This window comes from Nelumbo nucifera, chromosome 3 (assembly GCF_055504915.1).
Source record: "Nelumbo nucifera cultivar China Antique chromosome 3, China Antique-T2T, whole genome shotgun sequence".
Classification (NCBI taxonomy): Eukaryota; Viridiplantae; Streptophyta; class Magnoliopsida; order Proteales; family Nelumbonaceae; genus Nelumbo; species Nelumbo nucifera.
In genome coordinates, this window is record NC_142651.1 from 55,752,901 (window position 1) to 55,766,768 (window position 13,868).

Genomic DNA, 13,868 nt, shown 5'->3' on the forward strand with positions numbered 1-13,868 from the left:
GGGCAACAAATTTTATGCGGTCGTCATTGTGGCTGCATGGGGCGAAGTGAGAAGCTTCTATGGGGATACAACTGATATGCCTGATGCATTGGTTGAAATGACTGCCATAGTGGCCATCCAATATCTTGAATCACGCTAGCTGATCAACATAAAGGATGCAAACTTTGATCCCATGAAAGAATACCAACACATTTGCCTTAAATAGGAAGTTGAACTACAGGAAGTCAAGACAGAAAATCTTGCATTGAGATGTGAGACCTGAGATTTTGCAATTATGCCACGAGGTTGAACACATGCAGAATATCGATACACAAAAGGAGTGAAGTGGCCACCAATCGGATTAGGTCTCAATGATTAGATCAAACATTTTGTGTGTAATTGGTTTATATAAATGGATCACATGTTTCATTTTTCTTTATTGATAACTATATTTTTATTTGATTAGTCTTTTATGTGTTATGTTAATACCTTTATCCACCTGTACAGCAAATGATTTCTCTTCCCAAATGCTTCATATATACATATATCCATTTGTAAGAATGGACAACAATGAAATCAAATAGATTGTATATTGTCCAGTCATAACATAACATATATAAATCTTTGACAACTACCCTTGATTACTACCAAAAAAGATGTGTAGACATCTTTCTTCAAAAATGACATAAGTACGACAAGAATCATAGCTTTACTAATGAATTATGTTTACAATTAAAGTTGGTTTATCGCAAATTATAAGACATTGTAGAGGTGTGTCAACCTAGTGTAGTCCACATTTGGTGGATTGTTGCATAAACATACCAAAATGGACTGATTCAATGGTCATTATAGTGCAAGTGTCGGAGGCCTTAGGGACCGGATCAGCCTATCTTAGGGCCCATTCACCTTCGGACGTGGCCGATAGGTTTGAACGTGTGGTATGCATGGGATTATTGTTGTGTGTCATCAATCTAGTGTAGTACACATTTGGTGGATTATAGCATGAACATACTGAGAAAGAACGACTCAATGGTCATTATAATGCATGTATCGGAGGCCTCAAGGACCGGATCAGCCTATCTCAGGGCTCGTTCACCTTCGGACGTGGGTGAACGCGACCGATAGGTGTGAATGGTATGCATGGGATTAGTACTGTTGTGTGTCTCAGCCTAGTGTAGTCCACATTTGGTGGATTGTTGCATGAACATACCGAGATAGAATGACTCAATGGTCATTATAATGCATGTGTTGAAGGCCTCAAGGACCGGAACAACCTATCTCAGGGCCCATTCACCTTCGGACGCGGGTGGATGAGGCCGATAGGTGTGAACGTGTGGTATGCATGGGATCACTAGCTGTTGTGTGTCTCAGCCTACTATAGTCCACATTTGGTGGATTGTTGCATGAGCATACCAAAATAGACCGACTCAATGGTCATTATAGTGTATGTGCCGGAGGCCTTAGGGACTAGATCAGCCTATTTTAGGGTCCGTTCACCTTTGGACGCAGTCAATAGGTGTTAACGTGTGGTGTGCATGGGATGAATGTGTTGTGTGTCTCAGCCTAGTGTAGTCCACATTTGGTGGATTGTTGTATGAACATATCGAGATGGATTGGCTCAATGGTCATTGTAGTGCATGTGCCGGAGGCCTTAGGGACTAGATCATCCTATTTCAAAGCCCATTCACCTTTGGACATGGATGGATGCGGCTGATAGATGTGAACGTATGGTATGCATGGGATCACTAACTGTTGTGCATCTCAGCCTAGTGTAGTCCACATTTGGTGGATTATTGCATGAACATATTGAGATGGACTGACTCAATGGTCGTTATAGTGCATGTGTCGGAGGCTTCAGGGACTGAATCAGGCTATCTCATGGCCCGTTCACCTTTAGACGCAGGTGAACGTTTGGTGTGCATTGGATGACCGTGTTGTGTGTTTCGAACTAATGTAGTCCATATTTGGTGGATTTTTTTTATGAACATATCAAGATAGACTGACTCAATAGTTATTGTGGTGCATGTGTTGGAGGCCTTAGGAACCGGATCAGCTTATTTCAGAGCCTGCTCACCTTCAGACGTCGATGGATGTGGCCGATAGGTGTGAACGTGTGGTATGCATGGGATCACTAACTGTTGTTGTCATAGCCTAGTGTAGTCCACATTTGGTGGATTGTTGCATGAATATACCGAGATGGATTGATTCAATGGTCATTATAATACATGTGTTGGAGGCCTCAGGGATCGGATTAGCATATCTCAGGGCCCATTCACCTTTGGACACAGGTGAACGTGGTCGATAGGTATGAACATATGGTGTGCATGGGATGAATATTTTGTGTCTCAGCCTACTATAGTCCACATTTGGTGGATTGTTGTATGAACATATCGAGATGGACTGACTCAATAGTCATTATAGTGCATATGCCGAAGGCCTCAAGGACTAGAACAACCTATCTCAGATCCTGTTCACCTTCAGGAACTAGCAGACGCGTCCGATAGGTGTGAACACATGGGATGCATGGGATCACTAGCTGTTGTATGTCTCAGCCTAGTGTAGTCCACATTTGGTGGGTTGTTGCATGAACATACCGAGATGGATTGATTCAATGGTCATTATAATGCATGTGTCTGAGGCCTCAAGGACTTGATCAACTTATCTCAGGGCCCGTTCACCTTTGGACGTGGGCGGACGCGGTCGATAGGTGTGAGTGCGTGGTGTGCATGGGGTGATTGTGTTGTGTGTCTCAACCTAATGTAGTCCACATTTGGTGGAGTCTTGTATGAATATATCAAGATGGACTGACTCAATGGTCATTATAGTACATGTTCCAGAGGCCTCAAGGACTGGATCAGCCTATCTCAGAGCTCGCTCACCTTCAGACATGGGAGGACACGGCTGATAGGTGTGAACTTGTGGTACACATGGGATTATTAGTTGTTGTGTGTCTCAGCCTAGTGTAGTCCACATTTGGTGGATTGTTGCATGAATATATCGAGATGCACCGACTTAATGGTCATTATAATGCATGTGCTAGGGGCCTCAGGGACCAGATCATCTGAACTTTGGGCCCATTCACCTTTGAATGCGGGCAAACGCGGCGGATAGGTGTAAATGTGTGGTGTGCATGAGATCAATATTGTTGTGTGTCTTAGCCTAGTGTATTCCACATTTCATGGATTATTATATGCACATAACGAGATGGGCTGGCCCATGGGTCATTCTTGTGTATGTTCCGGGAGCCTCAAGAACTGGATCAGCCTACCTCCGAGCCCATTCACCTTCGGACGCATGTGGACGCGACCAATAGGTGTGAACGTGTGGTGTGCATGATTAGTAGTGTTGTGTATCTCAGCCTAGTGTAGTCCACATTTGGTGTATTATTGTATGAACATGCCGAGATCGAATGATTCAATGGTCATTATAGTGCATGTGCAGGAGACCTCAGGGACCAGATCATCTAAAATCCGGGCCCGTTCACCTTCGGGCACTGGCAGATGCGACGGTTAGGTGTGAACATGTGTTGTGCATGAGATCAATACTGTTGTGTGTCTCAGCCTATTGTAGTCCAAATTTGGTGGATTGTTGTATGAACATATCAAGATAGACTAACTCAATGGTCATTATAGTGCATGTGCCGAAGGCCTCAGGGACCGGATCATCTGAACTCCGGGCTCGTTCACCTTCGGATGCGGGAAAACACGGCTGATAGGTGTGAACGTGTGGTCTGCATGAGATTAGTAGTGTTGTGTATCTCAGCCTAGTGTAGTCCACATTTGGTTTATTATTTTACGCACGTATCGAGATGGAATGACTCAATGGTCATTATAGTGCATGTGCCTGAGGCCTCAAGGACCAGATCAGCTTACCTCCAGACCCGTTCACCTTTGGACGTCGGCGGACGCAGTCAATAGATGTGAACGTGTGGTGTGCACGGATGGCTGATGTTGTTTGTCTCAGTCTAGTGTAGTCCACATTTGGTATATTATTGTATGAACATACCGATATGGAATGACTCAATGATCATTATAGTGCATGTGATGGAGGCCTCAGGGACTTGATCAGCCTACCTCTGGGCCCGTTCACCTTCGGACGCGGCCGATAGGCGTGAATGTGTGGTGTGCATGAGATCAGTAGTATTGTGTGTCTCAGCCCAGTGTAGTTCACATTTGGTGTATTATTGTATGTATATACCAAGATGGAATGACACAATGGTCATTATAGGGTATGTGCTAGAGGCCTCAAGGACCGAATCATCTAAACTCTGGGTCCGTTCACCTTTAAAGGTGTAGTTTGCCTTCATGTGATGTATGGGCATTCTACCTTAGTTTACCCTGTAGTAGTTGCACACCGGTTTCCCATCAAATAACTAAAATCGTGTCCTATATTTGAAAACACAACATATGAGTTTGGATTAATCGACATCATAAACATCAAATTACAAACATAATAATCAATATATGCACCGATGAGAAATCAAATGTCACCGACCTAGACAGACAATCCATATACTTGATAACAAAAACACCACAATTGTCTCCACCTTCCTGGTAGGGAGCTCAACCGGCAGGTTCATGAGGCCACCCACCAATGCCACTAATAATGTCACTGAGAACCGTCTTGTAAATTTGTTGCTATGTTGCGATAAAAAAAATATAACAATGTTAGGATACCAATTTAGCAGTGCAACCTTACAAGACTTATATAACGTTGAGGATGCATACCATTTTATCTGCGAACAGCCTATAGAGCAACCCATGGATAGAGCTATTCGAGTGAAACCTCCTCTATACTATATCAATGACCAATAGTTGCCAATGAAAGTGATCATTTATAGGTATGAAGACTTTCTGCACCTGGTTCTTTGCAATTGGTCCAACCATGGTTTTAGCTTTGGTAACATCCCATTGGTTGCAAATCCTTGAATAGAGGAAACCAAAAAATATGCACAAAAGATAGGAATCAAGTCAATTTATTAAGACCACCTCATGTAGGTATTGTTACTAGTCATGTAATGGACCCTGAAAGGTTGGTGAATCTAATCATGAAAGTAGTACAATCATGTTGCAAATGCAGAAAAGGGTATTTCACCTGAGCCACTGTAGGCATGTACTGAAATTTCACGGAATTCTGCCTCCGTGTCTTCAATAGGTTGCCATACGCATCTATAACCTATACAAAGTAATGACAATAGATCAACAAAGCATCATTACAATGCATAATTAAAAAAATGGTACTTATCTCGTCAGACAACCAACCATTCATCTTAAAAAGGGGGATGATGTTTGCTTCACTTAGTGAAAAGTTGTCGTTCTTAAGCACGTACACATCCATACAAAAAGAATACAAAACATGTTCAACAAATATATGGAAATGGTTTATAGCTTTAGTGCATGAATATTGTTATGTTATGTTAAACCAATAAAGCATTTTTACTTCCAAATCTCCTTGTGCAAGAAATTATGCACTTACTGCAAATCTTTCACCGCCATTTGGTCTTTTTAAGCAAATGCTGCCCACACTGATAGCCCACCTTCTACCACCTGTGACAATAAACAAAAGCATGATTAACCAATAAATATTTAAGGTTGAATAAAACATACATTACATAACCACGTCATAAGCCATACCAAATCATTGGTGCGAACTGTAATGGAAAATTCCTTAGCCACCTTCCTAGCGTTACCAAGGGGTCGGAAAGGGGAAACAACAAAACTACTAGGAAAGTGCTCACGCTTTCTCATGTTGTTCCCCCTTTTATACACATTCTTCACCCATGACCAGGGTGAAACTATCTCACACGAAGGAAGAATGCTATCCCTAGGATTGGGCGAGGTAAACGAGTCCACCTTTGGTATTGACGCCCCTCCCGCACATTCATCTTTACCAGGTACAACTGGAGATATGTGCACAAGAAAGGCATCAGGATTGATGCCATTCGCTATCAATATCCCACATAGTCGATCAACCTCTAACCTCAGTTGACCAACTTCAGTAGCATAATAATCTACTCGGGCTACCTTCATACTAAGCTGCTCAAACTCAATGGATTCGATGCAACGTGTACACACACCCTGCATCATCAAGATCACAACACCAAATTAGACATTTAAAGCAAAATACGTAATTTCAAAAAAATCCTATTAACTTCTACATACCATTGTTTTAGCCTAATATGAAATAGTGTCAGCACTATGCCCTGTGCTTGGCCCAACTTCGATCAGAACAACAAAAATGGGAAGTAGGGCCTATAGTCCAACATATTTAATAATAATTAATATGAATAAAAATTCCAATTATATAATCAAAATGAGTGAGCATGCTTACAAGGTTGTATGGATCACAAAAAGGAGTTTGCGTCTCTCCACCATCCCCAACAGCTAATGTTGGGGCACCACCAAGTAGCTCCAACTCATAATGGGTTGGGGCGAAGGTATCAACCACCTGCAAATATAAATAATGTACATACCTAGATTATTAACAATGAACGGAGGTGAAGTGAGAGTATCAATCATATACTAATTGTTCCAGTAGTTATTTTTCGAATAAACTCTCTATTGTTGAAGCCGCCGCTGTACTCCATTTTTCCCCACTTCAACTTCCATGGCCAGATAGTGGGATTTAATGGTCTAAATACTGTGTTGTGCTCAAACAACCATGCCTACAATAGAATTACATTCAATCAGAGATACCAATAGTAAATTATTTTCTTCCATTAAACAGAAAACAATACATAACCATCAAGAAATGCTTGAGTCACAAGTACACACCATCATAGCAGCAGCACAGCCAAATAATGTGCTTGAAAAGGACCGTTGGTTGTCGTTCATAGGCTTGCTCGCGCATCCAACAACATAATCAAGGGCATGTATAATGAATTGATGCGCACACCACGCCCATGAATATTCGGATATTGTGCCAGATCATTGATGTAACTAGCCCACACATGGCTCACATGGAGCCCCCCTATGAAAACAAAACCGGCCCAAATAGGTGCAAGAGAATCAACCTCACCACATCTTCTATTGATTCATTTGATTCCTCATGCACTATACTAAGGACCTTATCCTCCATTGTGCTCAGGAACAGTTGGGTAGAGGAATCACTGCTAATTCTAAACAAACGACTAATAAACTCTGGAACAGGTGAGTCAATGTCTGTGATCATGGGACGTCCTTCTAACCTCAGTCCCAATATTAGTGCAATGTCTCAGTCGGTAAATGGTCTTTGAGTCCCACCGTTGTACCATCTCCATGATAAGTGCCTTATCAAAAGTGCTTGATAGAATGCAAAGTAGCTGTCCAAAGGGGGTGGCATTAAAAGCTTCATTGTGCTCTCTCCTTAACTACAAGTTTAAAATAAGGTCATTAAAGCATTTTGGTGAACATCTGGTGCAAACTCCCCTCGATGCCATTGGTTTCAAAATATTTACCTTCAACAAATTGTAAATACACAAAAACATTCATCATAAAAAAAAAAAACATACATACAAGATACTAAACATGAAAAACATGGACTAGGAGTGGATGGGGTTTGAATGCAAGTGTGGGTTACAGGATACACATTGGAATGTTGGCTTGGTTCAATCAGACGCAATATTTTAGACAAAAAACAATGGATGGACAAATAATTTTTCTGATGTAAAATTACAAGTGAGCAAGAGCTAATTTTTGTAATCCAAAATATATTAAAACATCACTTATTTTGCCCAACAACAAGATATTCCTATTTTTTTAACATTGCAATACAAACTTGAAACAACCAGTTTAATTGAAATACCTTGTTTCAATGTAGTCCGGGGAAGAACATAAAGTTCACCTCATCGTCAGTCTTTTGTCTACGTCTATGCAACGAGCGAATATGGACGAACTACTACAAAAACAGAGAGGAAGAGCGCCGGTGATCAAAATAACTGAAGGACGTTGGGTCGGTCGAAGGCAGGATCGAAAGTGAATAGGGAGGATTTACTGATTAACTATTTGGGTAGTTGGGTTAGTTAAGTGGGTAAATATAGGAGGAGAGAGAAAATTTAAATGGTTTACCTTTAACCGCGACGGGATGTTAAATGAGGGATATTTCTGGGTTTTTCTAGTCATAGTGTACAAGGGGTATTCCGAATATTTCCTTATACTATGAAAGGGGTATTTCGACGTGGATGTGGGCCAGTGGAGTTGACGGAGATTTGTAATTGAAAGGTATAAAATTTTGAATTTTTTAAATGAATACAATATGCTTGTGGAGGTATTTGTTTTATGCCCCGCTTGGGCAGTAAATTTTCCTATGTTTATTCTTTAGTGCCCGTTTGGAAGGCCTTTCAAAACACAACTTAGGTTCCACACAGATTTGATATAAGTCGTGTTTGGTGAAAATCCGAAAAGCCAATATTAATGTTCCGAATGCAAAAAAAAAAAAAAATAATAATAATAAAAGAAGGGAATGACTATAAAGTGGAGCTATTACAAGTAGCTTGTTCTGAACATAGGTGATGATATGCAACCATAGCTCAATCACCATAACTTAACTCAATTCAATGCACAACCTCCCATATGGGTGGTCGAACCATTCAACCTAGGAACCAAACTATTGTTCTAGACGATTGAGCCGCTAAATTATTTAATCTAATAAATGGGTTTTAATCATTTTTTATTTTAGTTATATTATATTTTTTATTTTTCAAAACATCATGGTTGTTCAATTCGGATCAAATGATCGAACTGTTGACCCAAAAGTCAATGGCCAAAGTGGTTCTATTTTTGGCCAATTTTTAAAACCTTGTTTAATTGGCTTAATTTTCTCATTTAGATTGATTAGCTTTGTTTATTTAATCTAATTAATTTCCTTCATTAATTTAACTTAGTTAATTGCTTAATTGACTTAATTATCTTAATTAGTGTAATTTATATAATTTTCTTAATTAAGTTAAATAAATATTGTAGGGTCATTTAATTAATTAACGTTATTAATTCATTAAATAAATTAAATACTTTATTATACTTTAGGGTCATCTAATTAAACCCTAAAATAATTTACTTAATTAACTTTATTAAAATGGTTCATTTTCAAACTTTATGATGGAAAGTGGCCTTCTCCAAATTTTAACGGTGCCACACAACATTATGTAACAGATCCGTTTATGTCATTTCAAATGCCATCTATTTTTTTGCCTACAAATATCATTTTTACCAAAGTATAGGTAATAGGATCCAAAATGACCTTTTTTTTATTTTGAAGGTCAAAATTAACCTTTTCACAAAATTTAAGAATTATCAAACCAAAAATTAGGAATGGCAATGGGGTGGGGTGGGGACGGGAAGCCTCTCCCCATCCTCGTCCCCATCCCCGTCCCCGTCCCCGTCCCCGCTAATGGAGACAATGTAATCCCATCCCCTTGGGGATCCTCATTCCCCGTGATTTTTATAATCTTAACTATTTTGTTTTTGTTTTTTATTTTATTTAAAAAATAAAATTAAAATAATTAAAATTGAAAATCCTATTAGAAGATATTCAACCATATTTTTAAAAATACTAGCGGAGACCTGTGCGATGCACATGATTTATTAAGTGAAAGCTAAATAATAGAAATTGTCATTTATTAAAATACCCTTATAGTTTCATGGATTTACTAAAATTTACTATATAGTTAGCATTTTACTAAAACACCACTTATAATGTGCAATAGATTTAATTAATCTTCCATAAGATGATAGTGGAAAATGATAGTGTTGACCCTAATGCTCATTTAAATAAATTTAACCAAAAGAAAATAAAAATTAAAATACCACTTTTGCCCTTAATAAGACATGGGCAACCACTCTATTGGCTATATTTGGTCAATTTTGTTTTATATACAAAAAAAGTGTTAAGTGTATTTTTGGAATAAAAAATTATGGGCCTAATGGCAAAACAAACACTCCTTAATGAAAAGTTGATTAAGTAAATAAGTTGTAAAATATATGGGATGTTTTAGTAAAATGAAAACTATAAGGTAGGTGTTTAAGTAAATATGTAAAACTATAAGGTATGTTCTAGTAAATGACCCTAATAGAAACACATAAGAGTAGAGTTCACATCTACGCCCCACAAGGGGGTGCCCCACAACGTCCCATAGCACATTTCCACTGTGGATTGGGAACATCTCCCAATGATAGTACTAGAACCGGTGATGCCATCATCGGGAGATGTTCCCAATAAATGATAGGGAGATGCTGTGGGACATTGTGGGGCGCCCCCTTGTGGGGCACAGATGTGAACTTATAAGAGTATACAATTGTTTTATATTGCCAACTTTTAAATAACTAATAATTATTTATATTTTATATACTACTTTTAATAAATTTTTTATAATACAAAAATAACAATAATTAATTTTAGTTAGGTTTATTCATCAAACTGATGAAACAGACCAACCCGATCAACTCGACTTGAGTTGGTCGGTTTTCTAGTATTTTAGGTCGGCTTTGGTTAAAAAATTTCCCAATTTGACCAAGTTAGATAAGTTTCTCTTTGGCCATTTGTAAACCAACCAAAATCGAACAACCTAACCATGGAATATATATTAATATTTTATATTTTAAATATAATGGAAAAGTGGGAAATTTCCCATATTTCTTAGTCTAAAATGTTTTATATCATAAATCTAATTTTTAAATTTATTTTTTAATAATTGTACTATAATTTTTAAAATTTAATTTAATTTTTAAGTTTAAATCTTTTGAACCAACTGACCAAACAAAAGAATCGACCCAAACCGATACAACTTGAGTGTGTTAGTTTTCACAAAAGGTCAATTGGTTTCAGTTGACCAACTCCCCAACTTGACTAGATCAATTTGGTTGGCCAAGTAGCCTACAACTAAACCGAACCAACTCATGAACACTCATAATTTCAGCTAAATTAGCAGTCTCATCTCTAATAAATAATAATAGTTTAATCTCCAATAATTATTAAAAATTTATAGCGAAAATAAATAACTATTGAAAATATATTGATAATGAAAAAAACAATAATTACGAAAAAACAATAAGTACTAAAAATATATTAACTTAATCAATAAATAGCATAATCTCAAATAATAGTTTAATCTCTTATAAATATTAATCAATAATTTATAACAAAAATACAATAAATATAATAAGTACAATAAATTAAATTTAAAAATTTCAATAATAGTAGTTTAATCTCCAATAATTATTGAAGGTTTTTTATTAAATAACAAAACAAAATAAATTTATACATAATCATTGAAAATACATTTATCACAAAAAACAATAAATAATAACTAAAATACAATAAATATTAATTTTAGTATATATAATTATATAATAAATACAGATTAAGAGTTTAAAATTATTATTAATAAATATTAATTTTTTTGAAAGTTATTTTCTCGGCTTATTACTTGATATAAGTGAAATTATTTATTTACAATATTATGTAAAAATATTAAATTATTACTAATTTCAATATTATGTTATAATTATTTTTCTTCTTTTCAGAATTTTTAAATTTATTATATAATTTATTTATTTTAACTATTTAAAATCTAGTTATGTTAAATATTTTGTTATTTAAAATATTTATTTATTTAAATATTTAATAATATGTAAAATATTTAAATTTAAAAATATTAATTATTTATTGAATTTAATTATCCACAAAATCATAATTTATACTATTATAACATAATTTCGTTATTAACTTTATAATATATTAAATTATTATTAATTTCAATATTATGTTATAATTATTTTTCTACTTTGAAGAAAATTTTAAATTTATTACATAATTTCATTATTTTAACTATTTAAAATCTAGTTATGATAAATAAATATTTATTTAATAATTTAAATTATCCATAAAATATTTAAGTTTTTGTTATTTTAATTTTATTTATTTAAAGCTATTACATATTATTAAATATTTGAAAACATTTAAATTGATAATTTGAAAAAAAAAACAGTATTTAAATTGTTAGTACATAATTTCGTGATATTTTTTTGTAAAAATATAAAATTATTTTTTATGTTTTTATTAAATATTTTAAAGTTATTATATAATTTTGTTAGAATATTTAAATAATTCTTAAATTTTTTAATCTAAACTTTCTTTAGATAGATATAGATCTAAAGTAGGGGAGAGGATAAATAGAATTGAAAGATAATTTAGAGAGAAACTCCCTATATATATATATTAAAGGAATGATTTCAGGCCAAAACCTCCCTCACATGTGGCTCTCCTCCACCCAAACACCTGTCATTCTAAAGATTTAAATAAAATGGAAACGTGTCAAATTCTCATTAGTGGTAGTTCAAGAAAAGAGCCCACTAACATGAAGAGTGGAGCCCACCACCATGCAGAGTTGTGAGAAATGGGAAGCTCTCACTTTCAATCATTTCCTAAAAAAAAGGGAAACTGTGTTATTAATTACTGTTTTACTACTAAACTAATTAATTAATTCCAGCTATTGATTACTAATAATACTCTGCTTCTAATTAATTAAGTACAATTATTAATTACTAATAATAAATATTGTTAACTACTTCTAATTAATTAATTACATCTATTAATTACTAATAATAATTACTTAATTGTTGATAATAATTAATTAGTGATAAAAGTACTCATTATTAATTCAGAAAATAATTTCTTATAATAATTACTACTAATACTTAATTACTGATAATTTATTATTGACAATATTGCTCGTTATTAATTCGAAATGATAATTAATAAATATTTTCATAATGGTAATTAATAATTCGGAAATAATCATTTTATATTTATATTAACTAATGTTAATTATTTTGAAAATAAATATTTAATGTTAATTATTTATATTATAATTATTATTGAAACTATAATTCATACATTTATATGAAATAATTAATTATATTATTATTATAAGTAATTATAATTAATAATATTATATTAACTAATATAATTTTTTTATTATTATTATTATTATTATCAATAATTATAATTAATTATTACTAATACTAATGATGATAATTATTACTTCAGAATGTTAATTAATTAATGATAATTAATAAGTGTTTTAATAATTTTAATTAATAATTGGGATATAATCATTTTATATTAATATTAAATTAATATTAATTATTTTATAAATATATAGTTAGTGTTACTTATTTATAATTGATACTATTATTATTCTCCAATAAATACTTCATTTAGTGAAAGTTAAATTATAAAACTTTCAATTATTCAATATTGTTAAACTTAAAGAATTATAAAAGAAAATATTATTTTGTGAATTAACTAAAAACCTTAATTATAACAACTTGATTACTTAATAAAAATAAAAATTAAATAATAATAATAATAGTAATAATAATACTTTAATATTACTGATTTCAAAATAAATACACACATAATAAGAATATATTATTAGTTAATAATAATAATATACTTATTATTATTACTGATTTCATAATTATTAGTATATAATTAATCTATTAATATTACTGATTATTATTAAATAAATGTTAATAGAAAATTTTATTTATTTAAAATTATTTGCTGAAATTACCCATTTTAATTCGGACAAACAATTAATTATTAATTTTAATTTCTTAAAATTATTATTTACTGAATAATTTTAATTACTCTTTGATTAACAATCTTATTTTTGAATAATTGGTTTTTTATGTTTGATAATTTTTTTTTGCAAAATCCAAATAATTTTTCTTTTACAATGCTAACCATTTTTTTTTCTCTTATTCAGTTTTCCAAAAGATAAAAAAATAAATTAATGATATTTACCTATTTTTATCAAGTTGTCATTAATGATGACGATGATGATGAGTCAACTTTTTGAAAGAGACGGGGTACTAATAATAATTAATGACTTGTAATTAATTAATTTC

At 33.6% G+C, this 13,868-nt stretch overlaps 2 long non-coding RNA genes across 2 annotated transcripts; both read right to left on the minus strand.

Annotated features, from left to right (window-relative positions):
* Positions 1 to 4,400: 4,400 nt before the first annotated feature.
* Positions 4,401 to 6,057, minus strand: LOC148801233 (uncharacterized). Its single transcript, XR_016083792.1, has 5 exons — positions 6,003 to 6,057; positions 5,455 to 5,525; positions 5,074 to 5,154; positions 4,707 to 4,902; positions 4,401 to 4,616 (listed from the first exon to the last, which is right to left on the minus strand). It is a non-coding gene; the product is annotated as an uncharacterized LOC148801233 (long non-coding RNA).
* An 86-nt stretch (positions 6,058 to 6,143) lies between these two features.
* On the minus strand, positions 6,144 to 7,402 carry LOC109114924 (uncharacterized). Its single transcript, XR_002022853.2, has 3 exons — positions 6,753 to 7,402; positions 6,310 to 6,643; positions 6,144 to 6,230 (listed from the first exon to the last, which is right to left on the minus strand). It is a non-coding gene; the product is annotated as an uncharacterized LOC109114924 (long non-coding RNA).
* Between the last annotated feature and the right edge of the window lie 6,466 nt (positions 7,403 to 13,868).